Source organism: Larus michahellis, chromosome 11 (assembly GCF_964199755.1).
Source record: "Larus michahellis chromosome 11, bLarMic1.1, whole genome shotgun sequence".
NCBI lineage: Eukaryota > Metazoa > Chordata > Aves > Charadriiformes > Laridae > Larus > Larus michahellis.
The window spans coordinates 9,496,750-9,516,720 of record NC_133906.1 but is presented as its reverse complement, the minus strand read 5'-3'; the positions used below and the strand labels follow the sequence as shown (position 1 = coordinate 9,516,720).

General features: G+C 38.8%; 1 protein-coding gene across 1 annotated transcript in view; it reads left to right on the top strand.

Annotated features, from left to right (window-relative positions):
• Window positions 1-10,794: 10,794 nt before the first annotated feature.
• ADRA1B (adrenoceptor alpha 1B) overlaps window positions 10,795-19,971 on the top strand; it is a 31,072-nt gene continuing 21,895 nt past the window's right edge. Inside the window, exon 1 of the mRNA XM_074603985.1 lies at window positions 10,795-10,905. The gene's annotated coding sequence lies outside the window, so the exon portion shown is untranslated. The remainder of the gene's footprint in view (window positions 10,906-19,971) is intronic.

The following is a 19,971-nucleotide window of genomic DNA, read 5'->3' as shown; positions in this document are numbered from 1 at the left end:
AGCTAGGGAGAAGTTTGCAGAACAGCTTTATCTATTCTGTGCTCACATCCTTATCTGTTCCTTATCTCCGACTTGACCACTCTCTTGAGCTTTAGATTTTGCACTCAGATCTTCCCACCACTCCTCGTCTCCCAGGGCTTTCTCCTTCCTCATCCCTTGCTCACACAAAAAAAGCAATGCTGTCCTTCTGTCCAGCATCCCCTCACTTGGAGCAAGGTGGAAGCAAAGCAGAGCTCTCCTGTCTTTGCGAAATCAGGCACAACCAACCTGTGCATAGAGTGCTCCCAAGGAGAAGTCCACGTCAAACTGTAACAGCACTATACAGCTGTCCTGGGAATGATTTTGTGACACACACAACCATTATTCCTGCTGTCACACTAATGAGATGACCAATAGCTCCCAAAACCCTGGAAAAAATGCAAAGGCCACCCTGTCCAGAAGGAATGCATTTCAGTAGTGTTCATGTCCACAAAAGCCTCTAAAAGAGGCCCAGTGCTGACCAAAGCACGATTGTTTTGTTTGAATTTCTTCAATAGGTCTAATTGTCTTTTAAACTTTCTTACTCCAGCTAGGTTTGAATATATTCCCAAGACTGACTGACTCTTTTTAGCAATGCTATAATTTGAGAAAAAATATCAGAAAGGAAAAGCAGCCCTTGTGTGGGTAGATTGTACATGAAATTTTATGTGGAAGGAGGCAAAAATTGCTCCTTTTGAAACCAGAAATCCCTACCACTTTTCCAGGCAAGACTGCTATACTTATTGAGTTTACATGTCCATATTTACAGTACTTTACAAGCTAATCAGCCTGACCTAAGCCTGAAATTACAGATCTGAAAGTACGTCCCCTGTTCACAGTAACCACTATTACACTGCAGCCAATGAAAAGGCATCCAAACACTATAGGTAGTTGTTGGTTACCTTTCCTTGGAATATCAGTTCAAACAACAAAACATGGTGACAAGTTTTCTTGGCTTCTGGATGCTGATCCAAGTCCTTTGGAAGCTCAGCTGTCAACTTATTATTTTGGAAAAAAAGATTTGCTCTCATACTCCCCTACTGAAACTGGATTCTGACCACTTTGTAGTGTAGTCCCTGCTAAATGTTAGGCTGTGAAGAACAACTGATTTTTTAAACAGCTAAACGCACACAGCAGACTTCAGAAAAGCCTTTACTGTGACTGGCATATATTGCAACACCACTGTTTTTGCTTTAAAGTCAGTAAAATACGTTTAATAGTTTCAGTAGCAGATGACAGTGCCATCCTTAATACTGAACTATTAAGAAAAAATTTCATCATCATTAAAGATGGATTTCCTGTAGTCCGATATTGAAAACAGCTTAGCTACAGGAACCAAATGATTTTTAGTGCTATTACAAACTTTTCAGTAGGATCCTTTCTTTCCTGGGAGAAGAGAGATTCTATTAGCTATGTTGTTCATTACCTTATATTCTTCCCTTTTGAAAAATTATGGGTAACTCAATTAGTTTGTGGAAAAGATCTTCAGTGAAACTCAGTGGCTCCTATAGCTGTAGAAGCATCCTTGCTTGAAACATGACATGTCTGAGTGATAATGTATTCTTACCATAGACTAAGAACCCTAAAGCTGATGTAACAAAAGGCATAAAAAAGCTGTCTTGATAGTAATATATCCTAATACATTCTCATGTTATGAGCCTATTAACTTACACTGTTCCTATTGGCTTAAACCGTTTCATTCTTCGGAGACGATAAATTAGTGTCTATGAATACAGAAGCAAATAAATGTTGATGTGGTACTTCGCCAATAAATCTTTTCACTAGATTTTGCATTTCTGCAAGTAACTTATTTAGAAAATCTAGCATAGTCACAATACATCTGACTCAGAATATTGAAAAATATATCTTAATTAGTTTGAAAATCAAACTAATTCTTTCTCTGACGTTTTCCCCCATCCAGTCCCATGACCTCATCCTGATATTCAAAATAATATTTTCCCACAGGTCAGGGGATACAAAAATAAATATATTTCCACAGACGTAAGTTGAAACCATTTCAATGATTATACCTCACTTTAGAGACGTGCTCCAACAGAAGTTTGCACCGATCACTAAAACAAAGCAAAGACACTAGTTATTTACAGCTGCTGGAAGAAGAAATGCAAACTCATACCTTAGGTTAACTGAAGCAGCAGAGCTAGCAGTAGGGAAACACCTAGTGCAATTATGGTTTAAAAGCAGCTTTTGATCCTTTAGGTGACCTCCTTTTGTTCCCAGAACTGTTTCTGGCAGCTAACCTTCTGATATCTTACTCAAGTTTGGGTAAAGAAAAGGCTAAGATTACTCATTATTTCCTTGTCATGACCAGAAGTGTTTCAAATATAGCTAAGTTTTAAAAGCAGGTATTTTACTCTTTTGATTATTTGTTAGACACAATATACTTTGCATGTGGTAAAACTGCAAAGTTTCTCTCTTAGGACATTCGCATTGAATCTGGTTGTTTTACCAAGCTAACATGATTTTCCTGTTCGGCTCTATCAAAAGCACAATGATGTGAAAAATAAAATGAAATTATGTTCCTTATCATAATCAGTGAGCCCTCTCCCTGCCAAAGGGTGAAGGTTTGGAAGCAGGAGTCCACAGAAGCACAACATCAGCAAAGTTTCTGTAGGTCCCTTGATGCCACTAGGTCCAAGAAATAGCATTTAGGCAATGAACTTCTACAAAGGTCATGAGATATCTGTGGGTTTACAGGCCAAAGCCAGCTTTTCTTCCTATTCAACAAGGGTGAAGCAGATCCCAAAGGAAATGACTGACATGTGTTGCCTGGAGCTATTTACTTGTAATATTAACCCACCTCTAGTTGTATCCTTTCTCCCACATAGCCTCCCAATTTATATAGATTTTTTTATAGTATTTTAATCTCTAAGGATTTCATTCATTCAAATAAAGCCAGCCTGAAGGGAGACAGCTCTGCTGGATAAGGAAGAAACATCCAGTAACTCTTAGCCACAAGCAGGAACAGAGTTAGGAGTTTTACTTTGTTCCACTTAGATTTCTTTTAAAAACCTAGGCACAGCTGGTTGCTGGAATTTTGTCAGTTTAGGCACAGTTTTTGAGACTCGTAGCAAACACACAGAGGAACGGCAGACGCTACAGAAAAGATTCCCACAGAGTAGCAAAAAATTAGTCCAAAAAACCCAAACCAAACAAAACCCTGCCTGTATTCCTTGGTAGCTTTGAAAACCAGCAAGCTTCCTACAGCAAACTTGTCCTATCCCCATGAGCTCAGGCCCACCGAAGCCAGTAAGCCTCTCTACTCCCTCTGTACACATTGCAGTAGACCCTAATCATCATCTCAAGCATCCATTTTCCCAGGGAAGTGTTTCTGAACACTGCACCTACATTAAGTGAGATTAGCTTTGAAAAACCTACATCTGTAACATGTAAAATAAAACACAGTGTTCTCAAAGGAGAATATCAAAAGGAGACAAGACTTACCCCACAAAAGAGCACCTCCACCCAGCCTCAAATTCAGCCTGACAACAGCTAACACCATCACCAGTGCCAGACTGTTAATTGACTCCTCAGGTGGAGTGAATTTGAGGAAAATCTTTCCTAATCCCTGATTGTTGGGCTGGGGTGAGAGTTAGGAGGTTTGTAGCCTTCCAATTCTCTGCTTTTTCCTTTCGGTATTTACTATCGCTTTCTCATTTCCTATTTTCGTTATATTCCATTTACAAACATTGGCTAAATCTCATCTATGTTGCTCTTATGCATTTTGAAGATGTGAAAACTGAATGTGGGAAGAACAGTGAGTGCCTGCTTTCAGCCCTCTCCTCAGTTTCTTGTTGCACGTAGAAGAGAATCCCGTTTCTTGCTGTCACTCTCAGCCCCTTATTTTGTTTGCCAGCATGTCAGCACAAAACACTAGGATGTTCTCACACTCTGAGAGCTTCACTTCACATCCTTTGACACGAATGCTATTGTATCACTACAAAAAGCTTAACATCTGCTAAACTAAAGTACAGAGAAATGTGAAGACCTTCCTCGCAGCTGCAAACAGCTTTGTTATGTTACATGTTTGATCCCAGACCTGACTCCAAATTCTTCATGATAATTAGTAGTCTACTTTTCCTTAGCTTATCATATATACACTGAAAATCAAATTTAAATTAAATTAATTTCAATTGCAAAGTCAAACTTCTAAAGGTTAGAAATGCCACATGTATTGAAGATGGAGCTAACTTCTGTCTTTGTTCATTCATTCTGAAAATTGAAGGAGACAAGGGTATATCCTGAAAGTAAATGTTATTGCTGCCACACGATTATGATAGACTGATAACTCCTACTATCACTGCTGGAACTGCATACGTGACACACATACAGTAAAGAGAAAAATCATCCCACCTCACCCTCATTAATTCGTTCTCACTAGGAACCCCTACTTCAGGTGTTGTGCCAAAGTGCAAAAGTGGGAAGCTGGGAATACAGTGGGTGTAGACTGCTGGTAAGACTACCTAAATCAGGTCTGGGCTTTCCCTGTCCTTATACCCCTCGCTGCAATTCCTACTGCTGCTGACCTCAGGGGAGGGAGACCCAAGACTCTACCTAGTTTCAGTGTTTGTAGTTATCAGCCTGCCAATATTGTCCCAGAAATCTTAAGTGAGAGAAGGGAATTTGTGGACTTTTTACTCTTAGAAACACAGCCAAATCAGAACTGCCTAGAAGGTGGGAAGATGCAAGGGCTTTTCACCCTGCTGAATATCAAGCCTCATCTGCAAACAATGGAGATATTAGAAAACCTTTTGAAAATAAATCAGTTTGCAATAATACTTCTATAATCAAGACTGTCAGACACTTAGATGCTGAGAGCATGCTGTAGCACTGCCTTGGGAGGATGGCTGGAGAGCACTGGTGAATAACTGTACAGCAAGGATTGGTCACCCAGCCTATCCTGAAGGAACCTGGGGATGCACATGAACACAGGCAACACTCCGCTGACGGATACAGATCTCGTTATGTGCTAGAGGCAGCGCCTTGGGCTCTCAGCAAAGAAACCAGCACTGAAAAACTTATATGACACCAAAGAAGTTTCTGTGGGTTACACTTTCCCATGATCCCATCGCAGGCCTGCTCTGGAGAGTCCCCAAGACAAAGGGCAGCCAGCAGCATAGCTGTCACTTGGCTCAGTTGCTTTGGGAGATCCAGCCTAGCTCAGATACTGGACAGAGTCTGAGTATAACCCAGGCACCTCTGTTTAGAGAGAAAAAAATACACCCTCTCCCCCAAACTGTAGTCCCGCATCACCAATCTGCTGTCTGCCTGTAACACCAACTCTTACTTGTGTCATTTTCTGAAAGTCACAAAATCTTGGAATCTTATTCACATTTCCCAGATACTGTCTTGGCATCAGCACAAGATTTCAGTGTGCTGAAATTTCATTTATCATCCTTAACTGATTAACAGCAGATACCAAATGTTATTCCTCACAATTGGCTAAAATTCTGCACTATATTCTCACTTGTAAAACAAGCATTTAACTGCATTTGTGTCCTTCTGGCCTTATGCCATAGTGCTGAGAAAGAGGGTCCTATTCTAGGATGAGGAAATTTGCAATGAACTTTAAGCTATCCTGACCACAAATTTGTAGATGGTTACTGCTCCATGTAACCACAAAACATTAACTAAGTTTATTTTAATAAAATGTTCATTAAATTACTATTAGATATAACCCAGAACATCCATACCTCTGTCAAAATATCTGCCACAGGTCTGATGAAAACTCATCTAAGTAAAAACCCATCATACTCATTATCCAATCCATAAATGTCTGAATAAAAAGTGGAGAAGAATGATGAATCAGAAACAGAAGTCTGGAGAAATAGCTGTGCTCAAGCTGCGAGTTGCACCAGCAGTCTCCTCATCAAACATAAATCACTGCTGTGTTAAACCAGCTTGATGTAGCCACAACTTGACTGAAGTAATAGGAAAGAAAACAGTAGTCATTACAGCACAGAACGGGTAAAACACACCAATGAAACAATGTCTGGAGACATTCAACCTCAGGGGGATAATAAACTTGAACTAATTTCATTAAATAGTGTTTGAAGCTTTAGGAAAGAAAGCAACAGACAGTTTATAAGTTATAAGAACAGAGGGTTGAAATGACACTGTCGGGGTTTTTTCTGGCACCAGTTCTTAAATAACCTCAGTTTGTGCCAGCGTTTCCCCATGAGCTCAGAAAGCTGTCATGGGCTCATGACTCCATACTCTAACACCAGTACTTCTAGCTCTCCTAGCTCTAGGATATGTTGAGCCTCTTTGATGATTTCCTTCAAAGTGCATCTGATTTCATTGTCTGCCACAACGTCAGTGCACCCACAGACTCAGACTGAGAGGCCCAGATCTCATATTTTTCCCTCGATAGCTGTGGAGTTTGGCACACCCTGATCTGGCCTAGACATCTACAGGCAGGAATGGGTACTACTCAGGATGTGACATAGACGACATTTTCAGACGATCATGTCCTTCAGGGCACTGACCTATGAAGATGCCAAGCGCTTCTCCATCCAGATGTTCTGTATCAGAAATACTTCATTTATATCTTACAAGCCTGTGAATCAGAAATCCGAATGCCTTTGCATGGCATCTCTCCTAGCAGCATTGGCAAAGCTCTTGAAAATACTTCTCATTTTTGGCTGGACTTTCTCAGCAGCTCTATGGGTCAATCAGCTGAAATCCCCAGCTAGATTCAAGTAGCATGCTTAGCAAAACCCTCTGAAATGTGGGACAGCTCATAAACAAAACAAGCAAAAAGCAGTCTGCATCATATCCTTTGGATGAATGCAAATGAATCATATCATTTTGGAGATATCCAATCTAGTATAATTTCTGTTTCTGTCAAACCAAGTATGTCAACAGCATGTCCACAGATGCCACCGCATGTTATCATTCCTTAAACCTCCATAAAACATGGGACAGCTGGCATAATGCTTAACAAAAATAAATATTATGACATGAAATGCTAGTGTTGCTCCCTATTTAAGAACATTAATAATGCTTTGCATATATTCATCCAAGTCTAGGAGTCAGGGAATAATTATGTATATCTGTTAGAGGATGAAAGGATAAACTCAGTAACAAAAAATTAGCAGGGATGGTGGAAGAGAGTGACAGGATAGGGAATAGACTTTCAGTGTGCATTCAATGCTGCACTGCAAAATTAAACTGAAAGCATTTTGAGATACGGAATTTTGGGTTACACGTTACATCTGAACGTTGCTTGCAATTCTTTACACTTATTATCATATCTGCTTTCACATACAGTGATCCCATTTCCTTGCAATCTGTAAGAACCGGTGCACCGAGGAGCACTAGTGTTTTATTCATACGGTTTCTTTTTTGCTTGTATACTATCTATGCGGTATTTAGAAGCAATACTGAAATCATATACAAATAAAACACTGCATCTGCTTATTGATAGGCACAGAGAGATGACAACCCGGGTTCCAAAATCATTCTCTGGTTAAGGATGCTTCCTATTTAGGAAGCTGTAAAGAAGGTGACTCTAGTCAGAATGTGAGGTTTGCATCTAATAAAAATTATACCATCATGTTCTTTAATTTCTCTAATACAGTTTTTTTAAAAAAATTATTGGTAGGACCCATACCTGCTATATTTAATAAACCCTAGTCCAGCTAGCCAATTGCACTCACATAGGTGGCAATAAAGAATAAAGGAATAAAGCAGACTCCAGTATGACATGAATGATAGGCATAAGAAAATAGCTTTATTTTTTACTACCAGTTGTTAAAAGACTCTGTCATTTATGATTATTAATTTTGTGGAGCTTACCCTCATTCTACTAATTAAACTTGTTTTTTCTAGATAAGGCAACAAGAAAAGCAGTTAACAAGTAACGATCACCCCTTTCTCCTTAAAATTCATTTTACATTTAACAGTTATACTAAAGTATTTTTAGGGTGTGGAGAAATAACATTTATAAGTAGAACAGTAACAAATGCAGGCAAATTATTTAGTTGAAGATAGTGGTAGTGAAGATTAGTTAACTAATTTCATATATACTGGACCAAACCCATTATTTTCAATAAATAGGCAAAATCCATTTACTATAGAAAACTATGCAAGCACACTAATAAGATCCATTTTTCTCTGAAATTGTTTTCAGCTAACATACAAAAGATCAAAGATGCATAAGAAAGCTTTGTGCCTTCTGAAATGAGGCTGACTGATTTGTGGGAAGTGTGGCCACATGTCAAAGGAAAAAAAACCACTGGAATTAGTGTAATGACAGCATCACAGCAAAAATGAAATAGCTGATAAAAACAAGTTCTGCAGTGAAACATTTTATTTCTGACCCCTTTAATTCATTTTGTTCAACAAATTAAAAAATTAATTCCATTAAATTTCTATTTACTTACAGGGCCAACATTTTACCTGGAAAACTGGAGTTAGATTATGCAGTTAGGAAAGTCCTAAAACAGACAAAGAATATGTTTAATGATCAGTGTCCATAACACCAAGATTAAGGAATACAGGCTCTGGCATAAATTCTCTAAATACAACTCTACATCTCAAAGCAAAATTAACACTATGGAATTGTACTGCTATTTGTGGGACTGCCAGGAACTGAAGCCACATCTTGTCATTTTCAGAAGATCATTTTGGGTCAGAGTGCTCTAAATCATCACTGGCACAGCTCTGGATCTCCATGTCCACATGGACAGCCGCTAAGCAAACAGCTGCAGGCTTTCAGCTAAACTTTCACTCACTTCCCAAACAGGGAAGAGCAGTAAATTGCAACTACACTGAGAACTCCAGCACTCATCTTAGCAGTTTAATCAGTCCAATTGTGAATAAATGCCAACAAGGAGAATTTTACCAAAGTAAAAGTACTTTCAATTTCACGTGAACAGAATAAATAACAAGCCAATCAAAACATGTCCATGATGCTATCCTATGAGCCTCTGTTCCCGTCTGTGTCTCTGCACGTTTCTTCCTTTCTAAACCTGTAATGACTTCAGGCTAATGCAGTCCTATGTATTCAGAATATTTTTCATTTGGCTTTTTTCACTTGCCTGAATAAAAAAAGACACTCTCAAAGATATTTATTAAAGATGTATGTTTTCTAAATCTATTCTTATTAATGATTGCAAAATACTTTCAGACTCTTGACTAATAACAGCGAGTAAAAACTTGGGAGATGCAAAGCTTCAGAAAATTGGAATATGCCATAAGTCATGACAATGTAATGAGGTTCCTTATTACCACTTACCAAAAATCTCAAAATCAATCAGATTGATAGCACAATATTTGATGATCTTTTATGTTACTGGTTTTTAATGTAAGTTCAGACGTGGATCTGCAAACTATACAGGGTTTCTGCTTTTTACTTCCCCATTTATAATAAGGAACTTTTTAGACAAATATCCTGCTGCTCTTAATTTGCTGAACACATGATCACAGTTGCTCCCTCTGGGGCTTCCCTTGCTACTGCAGGAATGGTGCCTGGGCCATCATTTATGGATGATGGAAGATCACACTGGCGATATTAGAAGCATAGCTGTTAGACTTTCAGCAACAGCAAAACACATTAACTGCCCAGCTGAATTTTCCCAGTAAGAATTACTGTCAAAGACCACCCTGCAGTGGGGGTTTCGAAGCGTCCCTCCCAGTAGGCTTCACCCATTACAGTCCCCGTCACCCCATTGCTTTCCCTCAATGCCCTCCACAGCCCATGGCTTTGCCTCACTTGCAGGCAGCAGCTCCTTCGCAAAATACAGCAGGCACATCAGGCCAATGCTGGCAACCTTATGGCAAGCTATCTGTGTGCTAGCAGTGACCTCCACTCCAACCCTTGCCATGATCACTGATCAACCCCTCCGCTGTCTCTGGAAGCCCCAACAGCTCCCTTCCAGTACATACCGCCCCATGCTTCTGGGGACATCTCGCTATTAACCAAGCTTTATGATTTCTTTAGTCTAAAAGGAAAAAAAAAGCCCAGTTTTCACCCTGCTCCAGGTACAGCTAAATGCTTATCTACTTGCCACTCCAAAATTTATCCAGTCCTCCTGTAAGCATGCTGGAGAGTGCATCAACTAGCCAGGTATCCATCTGAAAGCATTCAAAGAAGAGTGCCAGCCAGGAACAGGCGGGCAAAAAGGAGAAAACTGATGGAAGGAAAATCTCTTGACAGCCATGGGAAAGAAGTTAAATGTGAGAGCCATATGGGTGAGCAGCTGGATGTCCCACTTTGAGACAGGTAGAACAGGAATTTGAATGCTGGCTTACCCATAATTCAGATGAATAACTTTGTGACAGAGCTATCTCATGATGGGCTTTATCTTTCTGATGCTGATCAGAACTTCCACCCTGCCACATAACAGTAAGTGAAAGTTCAGCAAAATCTACGTGTTCTTATGGGAAGTTTGGATTACGAAGAATTTAAAAGAATTTGTAAAGATTTCACAGAATTCGTGATGAAAATCTGTTTCCCTGGAAAATTCTGATCAGCATCTCTAAAACGTTTACCTACCAGAGACACAGTTTAAGTTTCAGACATATGGAAACCTCTTATGGTACAATCCAGCAATAAACAGTGAAAAAAATAGCTATTATCCTCTACTTGTGGGTTACCTTCATTTCTCTAGTAGCAGTTTACATTCATCATGCAGCTGCTGCAAGCGAGACTTGCAGTTTGAGACGCATCGTATATTCGGCAGCACTGAGATCACAGTGACGTGCAAAGCAAGGCAAGAGAATCACCCCTTCATCCATTCCAAAAATACTCCTGTTACAGCCAGCAAGAGCATGCGCTGCAGCCGATCCGTCCACCACCAAAAAGACCCAAGTTGTATTTCCAACCGCTCCATTTACCACAAATGAAGGACGTCACAGAGACAGGTACATCACTAAAGTTCTCAGTTGCTCATTTGTTTTTAAACATTGATGTTATTTCTCTCTGTAATAGCTTCAGAGTCACACAACAGACGAACAGGCACTCACCCTGTTAGTATGCGTAAAAGGCTACAGAGGCTCTGTGAAAAATTCACTCTAGCAGAAGCAGTGACACAGGAATCATGATTGTAAGTATAAACGGAAGAAAATCACACTTGTACTAAAGTGGGCCTATCTATCTATCTATCTATCTATCTATCTATCTATCTATCTATCTATCTATCTATCTATATGCATGGGGGAAGGGGGAAAGCTTGGGTGTTCACAGAATTGAATTATATTTGCCTCCCAGCTAGGAATAGTATCTTTCTGATATATCGCTTTTCAGCTAAACGTCTGACGGTATTTTACTTAAAAGACAGGCATCATCATTTCCTGTGAAAGGTAGAGAAACTGAGGCACTAGGAGAGTGCATGACGTGTCTAAATTCACTCAGCAATCCATTAGAAGAGCTCAGCCTACAATTACCATCTCCTCATGGTCAGGCCAGTACCCTACCTAGAAGCAATACTGCTTCTCCACGCCAGCCCTCAGAGGTGTGGTGTATCAGAGAATTAGTGCGATCAGAAGAGATTACGGCCCACAGCCTGAGGAATGGTGTTGTGAAAGTTGTGATATTCTTAATGTACATTGTACTGCTGTTAACTTGATAGTGCCTTTCTCTAACATATATATACAAGCAAATCATTAATGTAAAATCATGTGAGTCTTTGTTTTCATTAAATAACATGCATGACAGGAACTTTTCTCTCCTCCATCAGCTCTGGAGAAGTCCAGGTTCTATTTTCTGGCTGCAGTTTCTTTATGATCACAGTCAAGAGAGTGACAGATATGTTACATTGAGGCAGTGTGATTTTATCCTTGCAATTGTAAAACCTTTTTGTCCCTGAATATATTTCAATACATTTATGGTAATATCACACTCTTTGGTGATAGGACTTAAGACAGACACAAAGATGAGATGCAGACCACAGTATTACCCTGAATATTGTCCAGATTTGTAGCTGTTTCTACTCTAGACATCTACTGCACTGCTTTGATGGAGATAAAGGCAACAAGTGAAACGCAACCTTTCCTCCAATGTATATTCTGAAAAGTCTTGCTGGGCTCCACAGAACTAAAACTGTCTTAGCTCTTTTGCAGTTTTACTACCATAATGTCCTCATTTAATTTGTGATGGAAATAGCATATTTGAGTTATCATTATTCATTACTTTAGCCTCTTCCACAGTTTCATTTGTCCTCCTGAAATTCTCCATTGAGTTTGCTTAGGCTATAAATAAAGATCTCTTGGGATCCTGGATCTTGCCTTCTGAACAAAAATTTCAGTGACTCATTCTCATGCATATTTTCTTCCATTATCTTCATCATGGGCAAATGTTCATGCTCATTCCAAAAGGTCAGAAGGAAAGAAGCTGTGACTAGCTTCCTGTCAGAAGTAGGTCAGAATGCTCTTTCCTTAGATGTCCTTAAACAAAGGTGAGTTATTTTTTAACCAGAGACTGTTGGAGTAATTTCTGGTTACAACTAAATCTCTTTAAGCCACAGAGATGTTGGGTGACTCCTACCCAAAAAAGGAAAGTTGCTAATCAGAAGAGTGGTGCCAGACTGACTGACAAGTCTAATGACTTCATTTGGCATCACTAACTTGTAAGCTAGTCGACGCCTTATTGAATTGTTTTTTCTAATGGATATGTACGGTGCTGGAGTCAAGAATGCCATTCTTAATTACAACAAATATTAACTTCAGTAATATTTGGACTTGGAATGGACAAAATCTGCAGACGCACTGCCTGGTGGGGACACAAATTTTCCAAATGACAACCCATATATCAGCTCATCAACACGTTATTTCTTAAAAGATAATTTCCTAATTGTTTGAAATTTGTATTTTATATAATTATCTCAGTGACCAGAAATCATTGGCAATATCTCAAAACACAAATTTCTGAGGATGCTATCAAGTGCGTAGTCCTTTTTCATACATTGCAATCTACCGTACCCATTGGTGAATTCAGCTTTTCCAAGAGACTCCCATTGTATGTACCTCCACATACTTCTGACAGGCTTACACAGACAGGTTCACTCAGAGAGCTCTCAGGTATTTCTCTGATCTTTCCCTGGACATGGTTACTCACAGTCCTCCTTCATCATTTAGTTCTTTACACCAAAGATTAACAACATAATGAGATGTTCTCCATGATAGGTGGTTATGACTGGCTGTGGATCATGCATTGCCCGATGCCGGCGGGGGACAGCTTGTAGAATGAGCTTGTGAAAACTTTCTGAAAGTGAAACTATACCTGATGGGTCAGAACTGCTGCCTTTAGCTCACTTTTATTTCTGACTCACAGTGACTTCTGACACTTTCAAGAATTTCTCTTGCAATGAGCATATAAAAAATGTGAATTCCATCAAAATCCTACTTATTACCTCAGTAAAGCCGTAGTTGAAGCAGCTGCACTCTGCAGCACCACACTGCTTTGCTTTTTGTAAATCAATCCAAGAGTAGATATTCGTGCGGTTATAGGCCTTTTCAGGAAAAGGCCCTTATCTTGTATGCCTGGTGTTACAGCTATATTGTTTATGTAAGAAAATGACAAATCGATAACTGTGTTTACCTTTTATAAATTATTGATAGCTCTGTGAGGAATCTGAAGTAGAGTGCTAGTGAACTACGCAATCTCTGCTCTACACTAAGCTCTACACTGCTGCCAGCAAACCTCCAGGTTACAGTCAAGGTGCTGGTTACAGACTATAAATTCTTAGTAGCTTGAATTCCATCAGCTTTCCTTCCCTGTCTTGCTGTACAATCTGCATTTAGCACTAGAATGCTTCAAGCAACTGTCCCAGTGATGAGACCTCAGAGGGTCTAGGACACAGCATCCGGCTGCTCCCAGAAGCCAGCCCTCCTGCCTGGTAGTATTAGCCAGAGTTGGCAATTGGAGCATTGTTCATGCTTCTTGATAATAACCAGACCATTTTTCTTCTATTGGAGAGTATTTCTTGTTGCTGCCTGGGTTTAGTTGCTGATGCTACGAAGGAGATTATAGAGCATAAACCCTGTGTAATGGTGAATGCTTCTGACTCCAATTTATGTATAACAAATCTAGGCACTGCACTGGTAGGCACAACATACCTACGCAATCCATAATAAACATTTAGACTGCTTAGGCACCTGTCGAAGTAGTTAAATAATCAAAGTGAGACCTGCAGAGGTGGTTTATGGCTTTTCTTTCTCTCTTTTGCAAAATGGAGGGACCAGGTGATTTCTGTGGCTTGAACCCATTTATGCAGTGATTCTAAAACCACCTGCACTCCCACGATTTGCACTGCCACAGGACATGTGTGGGTAAGAAGCGGCCAGATCTTGCACGTCCCTCTGCTACACCACAGGAATATGAAAGCAGCAGAGATTACAAAATAAAGCTGTTCCCATTGTTCTCTTAGACTACCATCAACCATTAGACAATACACAACGCAGTTCACCATTAGATCTAATGCACACTTAATTAGAATTAAATAGGATTAGGTCTTTCCCAGTTGCTTTAATAGTAGATATAATTATTCCAAATCTTGACAGGAAAAAGACAAGAAATGGATGTTTCCTTTCACCTAATTTTTCTCTGGAGAAATAAAGAGTGGTTATAGATTTTTATGGCTTCTCACAAGAACAAAATATGGAAAAGCTGCAAATTCATGAATATTTAACATTAATTCAAAGACGAGTTCAGTGCTCATTTTAACAGAAAATACAAGCCAAACTCTAATCCTTTTATTTTAAGTTCTCACAGTTCCACCTGTAAGTACGTGTTATAGCTACTGAGTGCACAACTGTCCCTGATGCACTGGATAATACGTAAAAATTCATTTATTTCTCCTCTTACACTCATCTCTAAAAGATGGAGTAGCATGCACTTCTTTTATTTACTCTGAGTGGTGTGAAACTGCTAGGGCATATTTTAAAGTATTATGAGAAGTTTATATGCATTCAAAATGCTGTTGTGAAGGAGGAGAATCTGTAACACCTAGATCACATGCTGAGTCTTAATAAAGTGCTATGGAAGAGGGAATATCTTGATTCACTACTTAAACAGGATTCTCTAATTGTGCTTATAAAAAAAGACACAAAAGAGACAGTTTCTCTTAACAAGTTGCATTCTACAGAATGGTGCAAAATTTTTTTCCTCATGCTTAGATTAACAGACTACTAGGAGTGACACATTTGAAGATATGAAAGAAGTCACTGTTCCAGTTCTTTTTGCTATGTTTGTTAAAAAGTTCTCTTTCTTTCATTCCCTCCTTGTATAGTAATGATGTGCTCTTTGTCCTATTTTATTATCTCAATGTTTTCAACACTGGACCAAAGAAGCTTTCTATCCATTTGCAATCCTTCTCCAAGCAATTCTGCCATTTAACATTATTACTTTTACTGCAATGAGTTCAGCAAAGAAAAGACTGGATAATTACTGAGATACGGAGGAAAAATAGAAGTTTCCAGATTGTCTAGGATTTTTAGCTGGAGCAGGGAACCAATAAGACAGGAACCCTACACTTCCTTCCTTTTCTCAGAGATATACATATTTTAACAAAACTAGAAGTCAAAAATACTTCAAGAACAAAAAAATGGCCTGATTCCAATAAAGATATCCTTCAATATATCTAAATTCCCATTTATGAAAAGGAACAGATGAAATTAGATGATAAATTGTCATCAATGTATTTGAATGAAGATTTAGGGTCCATATTTTAAGGTCGGTATTACTGCACACAAAAAACTCAGTCACTGACTCTTCCAGCCATTTTCATCAAGGCAAAACATCAGAATGGGTTGCTGTATCACCACAGCAAGATGAATTTCAGTGTTTATGAGCAGTAAGTCCCCATCCACTTACTGGCAATAAGATATTTATGCTGCAATTGCAAATTCTGAATGTCATAAAGATGTAATGAATTACTGTGCACACCATGATCAGAACTTAATGAAATGGGGAGAGACAGAAAATAAGTTTATGTTATTTTTTTTTAAAAAGGAAATATTGGTCTTTCACGAAAATGTCCCAACCTGTAAAATTCAAGTTTAGATTTGAAATGCCCCAGTACTTTGGGACTCAAATTGCTATGACCTGCTAGAGGCAGAATAAACCATCTGGATATTTAAAAACAAAGAGAGTGCTATCATCTGGCTCAGAAGTAATCCTGGCTCTCGTGCACAGATCAGGGGAAGTTTTCAGAAGTTTCTAAGGGCCAATAAAATATTCTGGTGCTTAAAGATGAAGGTCAAAAATATCGAGACAGCACAATTGCCACTCAGTGCAACTACAGCATTGAGGCAGTGTAAATATCTTTCAAAAATCCCTTTCCCAGCCACATTTCTGTTCTGTTAAAAATATTTCTCTAGGCTCAGGACCTAATTACTAGAATGAAGAAATGGTTCAGAAGAAGGCACAGAAATGGCACTAATTACTTATGACATAATTTGCCAGTATGAGAAGCTTCTATCCAGCCTGAATTTACCTTCAATTTTATTCCTTGAGGCATGGAGATTTATAACACTGTGGTCCTCTTAGCTAGTTTATGAGTGATTGTTTCATTAGCCACACAAATGTCTAATCTACTTCTAATCTTGCACAGCTCTTGGCACAATGTTATTTTATGACAGTGAGTAACATGAGTTATGTGTTGTTCTTAAAATGTTTTTCTTTTTTCAACATCTAATTACTGTCCTTTTAATGTCACGTTAAATATTTTAAATGAAGACCGGTTTATTCAATGGAAACAAATATATCCAGCCACGTGCCTTTTTTAAAAAAGACTGTGCAATCTGTATTAATTTTAATTTTTATGATCTAGAACAGACTATAATATTGAGATTAAAACCTCAAGTTCATTCCATTGTAATTCTATTCTAAAAGAGTCAAGTTATGAGATAGTTTAAATGCATAGGAAAGGAAAGTATTCTTTCAGGAGAGCCTGGTATCCCCCTCCTGCCTCACCACCACAATTCAACTGCTTTAACTAGGAAACCCAGGCCAGCATCCGACAAGCCCTCGAGATCACCACTAGGACTTAATGAGAGGTGAAAGTGCTCAGAGCCTTGCAGAACAGTCCAAATAAAGTGTGGCAACTTTCTAAATAAATCATGATTGCATTGAACATGGTGACTTCTGGGCAGGCGTGGACGGACTTGTCTCACTCCACTCATATTTCGCCTTGGCTGGGCTTTAGCCACCTCTGGCCAAGAAGCCACACAGCCATCTCCCAGAGGTAAGTGTTCAGGCTGAAAAGCCTTTCTGGGTGAAGCAGTGGCCTAGTTCAGCTATCACAGCTGTTCCACTGCTAGACTGAGCAGGCTAACAATCAGCCCATGCAAAACACAAGCATTGGTTTCCATAAATGTCCCCTTATTGGATTAAAATCCTGAAAGATTGCACACACCAAAATTTTCATCAAGGTTTAGGACTCATCTCCAGCTGGGATGAGGAAGAAATCCTCTTTCTTCAGTGCAGTTTAGCACAGCATTGTAAGGGATTTACACTTTCTTTTGGATGGCTTCTGTCTAGGTTATCATTGCAGATGGGATACAGGCCAGCCATGACAAACCAGCACACTTTTGCTAGAGGTCTATTTTATTATACTTATCAAAGACAAAATCATTCTTTTTGTAATAACTTTCCCATAGAATACTTATTCTGTGTTCTGCTGTGTTTTATTTAAAGTGTGAATCTTTCAAATGGATGAAGTTTTTCAGTCACTTGCATGTGAAGCGATGTCTGTCATGAGTTAGCAACTTACAGCCAAGGTTTCTTTCAGGTACCTGAGCCACGCCAAATTTTGTAGTATATAATGTTTAGACTGCTGGAGCTTAAATTCATTCTTAGCTTACAAATCAATTGGTTTACGAAAGAATCTAAACATACTTTAAAAGGTCGCAGCTAGGATGGGGGGAAAATCAGAATGATGGCAGCCTGAGGGGAACCTGTGCACCAAACTGTCTCCACAGTTTCTGATAATGTAGTTTGCATTAAAAGAGCATCATCCCCCAGAACTGTCTCAGAAACCCGTAACACCAAGGTTTGTCTTTACAGAGGATGTAATTTGCAGTACTGTGAACTCCACATTGGCTTGTCTTTTTTTTTTAATTCAATTGCTCAGTGACATTTTTGTCAATGAGACTGACAGCATTAAGTGGGTCCATCAGCTTCCCAAGCATTTTTAAGTTGAAAACTACACACACGGATATGCACTCAGTCCTCCCACTGCTGGAGAGAGAGAGAGGCTGTGTTATTTTCTCTCTTTTTAAAGCAGGGACATACTTTTTGCAGATTTCCAAATACTGATTTTTTACCAGACCTAAATACATAGTCCATTATCTGCCCACAAAAGTTGAACTGATATGGTCCTCACAAAGTTTTCTTTGAGATGGGGCCTATATCTGTAACATAATTTTGTGACTCTTTAGCACAGCTCTAGCAGAAATGGACGGCTAAAGGAGTGTGAGAAAAAACATGTTTTAGTGTGGGAAATGGGCCCACAAAACCTAAATCTGGAAGAGGATTGAAGAGCCAGTAACAACATAAAAAGCATAATAGTTTAGTTAATTGGCTACATTTTACTTAGAAAATGCTCTTCAAATTCTATTTATACAAAAATGACAAGCACTGAATCATTGCAGAAAAAAAGATTATTCAAAACTGCAAATGTTTGCAATCTTCTTTTGTCAAGTTCAAGCTAATAACCCTAGCTTTTAATACAATCCTATGATACATTGTCCTTACTCTGAAAATAAAACCCCAAGTTTTTAAATATCATTACCGGACAACTGAAAATTAGCATTTTAAATGCATTTTTTCTCTTCTCATCATGGAAATGGACCCTTTCCTGAGGTTCAGGGTTTGTATGCACACGTTCAAAGGAAACCAGTTTCTGCTTAACTGTGAAATGCAAGAAAACTATACTCCTGTGTATTTCCAATGTCCGTGGAAATTTTTCACAACTCTGGCTAAGCCAAAGAGGTTATCTATGAAGAACAAAGATCTGTTAATAAGCAGTAGTAATGGAAATAAAAGAAAGAAATTTTGTGGATCACACTGTCTGTGGATTTTAAGTGTTGTCCAGTGGTCCTTAGAGAAAGAAAGAAGCCTTCAGAAAGAACACTTGTCCCAAAACAGCAGTTACATTTTGCACTATCATCTGTGACAAATAAAACAAGCAATAAAATAAGTGTAGCTATGTAACTAACAGTGAAGTTTCTAATAAAAACAGACAAGAGTTTCATCTTTTTGTCAGTATATTTTTGATGACTGACACCATCTACAAAGAAGCTGTATTATGAAGAAAATAATCTAGTGCCAAACAATCAGAGTCTCACATTTTCTCTGAGCTGCCCATGTGTTTTATTCATCGCATGAGTTTACATACCCATGCACAATCATACAAAACAACTTTCCCCAAGCCTCCTCCTCCAAACCTCCTCACTCCACTTCCTGAGAATGTCTTAGTATCAGAGACAATGGCAGAAAAGTGAGATATTTCTACAGCTGCATCCAATGCCCTCATCATTGCTTCTTGCTTTTCATGTGTCTTTGATGGAAGACTTTCTGCTTTCCACTGGTATGACAAGAACACTGGTATCAAATATGATAGCATGTTCACAATACTGTTCAAGTCAGAGTGAATAAGCTAAACTATTTGTGATACTACAGCCTTGTTTTTCTTCAGTCCTATCTGTTTCTGTGAGCTAACAGGGTTTCTAATTAAATCAAAGAATTAAGAGGAATTACATAAAACTACATGTAGATATCTCATTTAAATTCTGTATCAGCTCATACTCCCATGCCCAACTAGGAGCAGGCTATATTGTTACTCACTGGTGTTGTAAGAAGTGCTTCTGCTGTGTTTCTGAAATCAGATCAAAATGCCAGTACATATTTTTAACATCACTTTGTAAACAAAACTGAGCCATGACAATAGGACTCCTTTTGCATCATTTATCTGATACAACAAAATACAT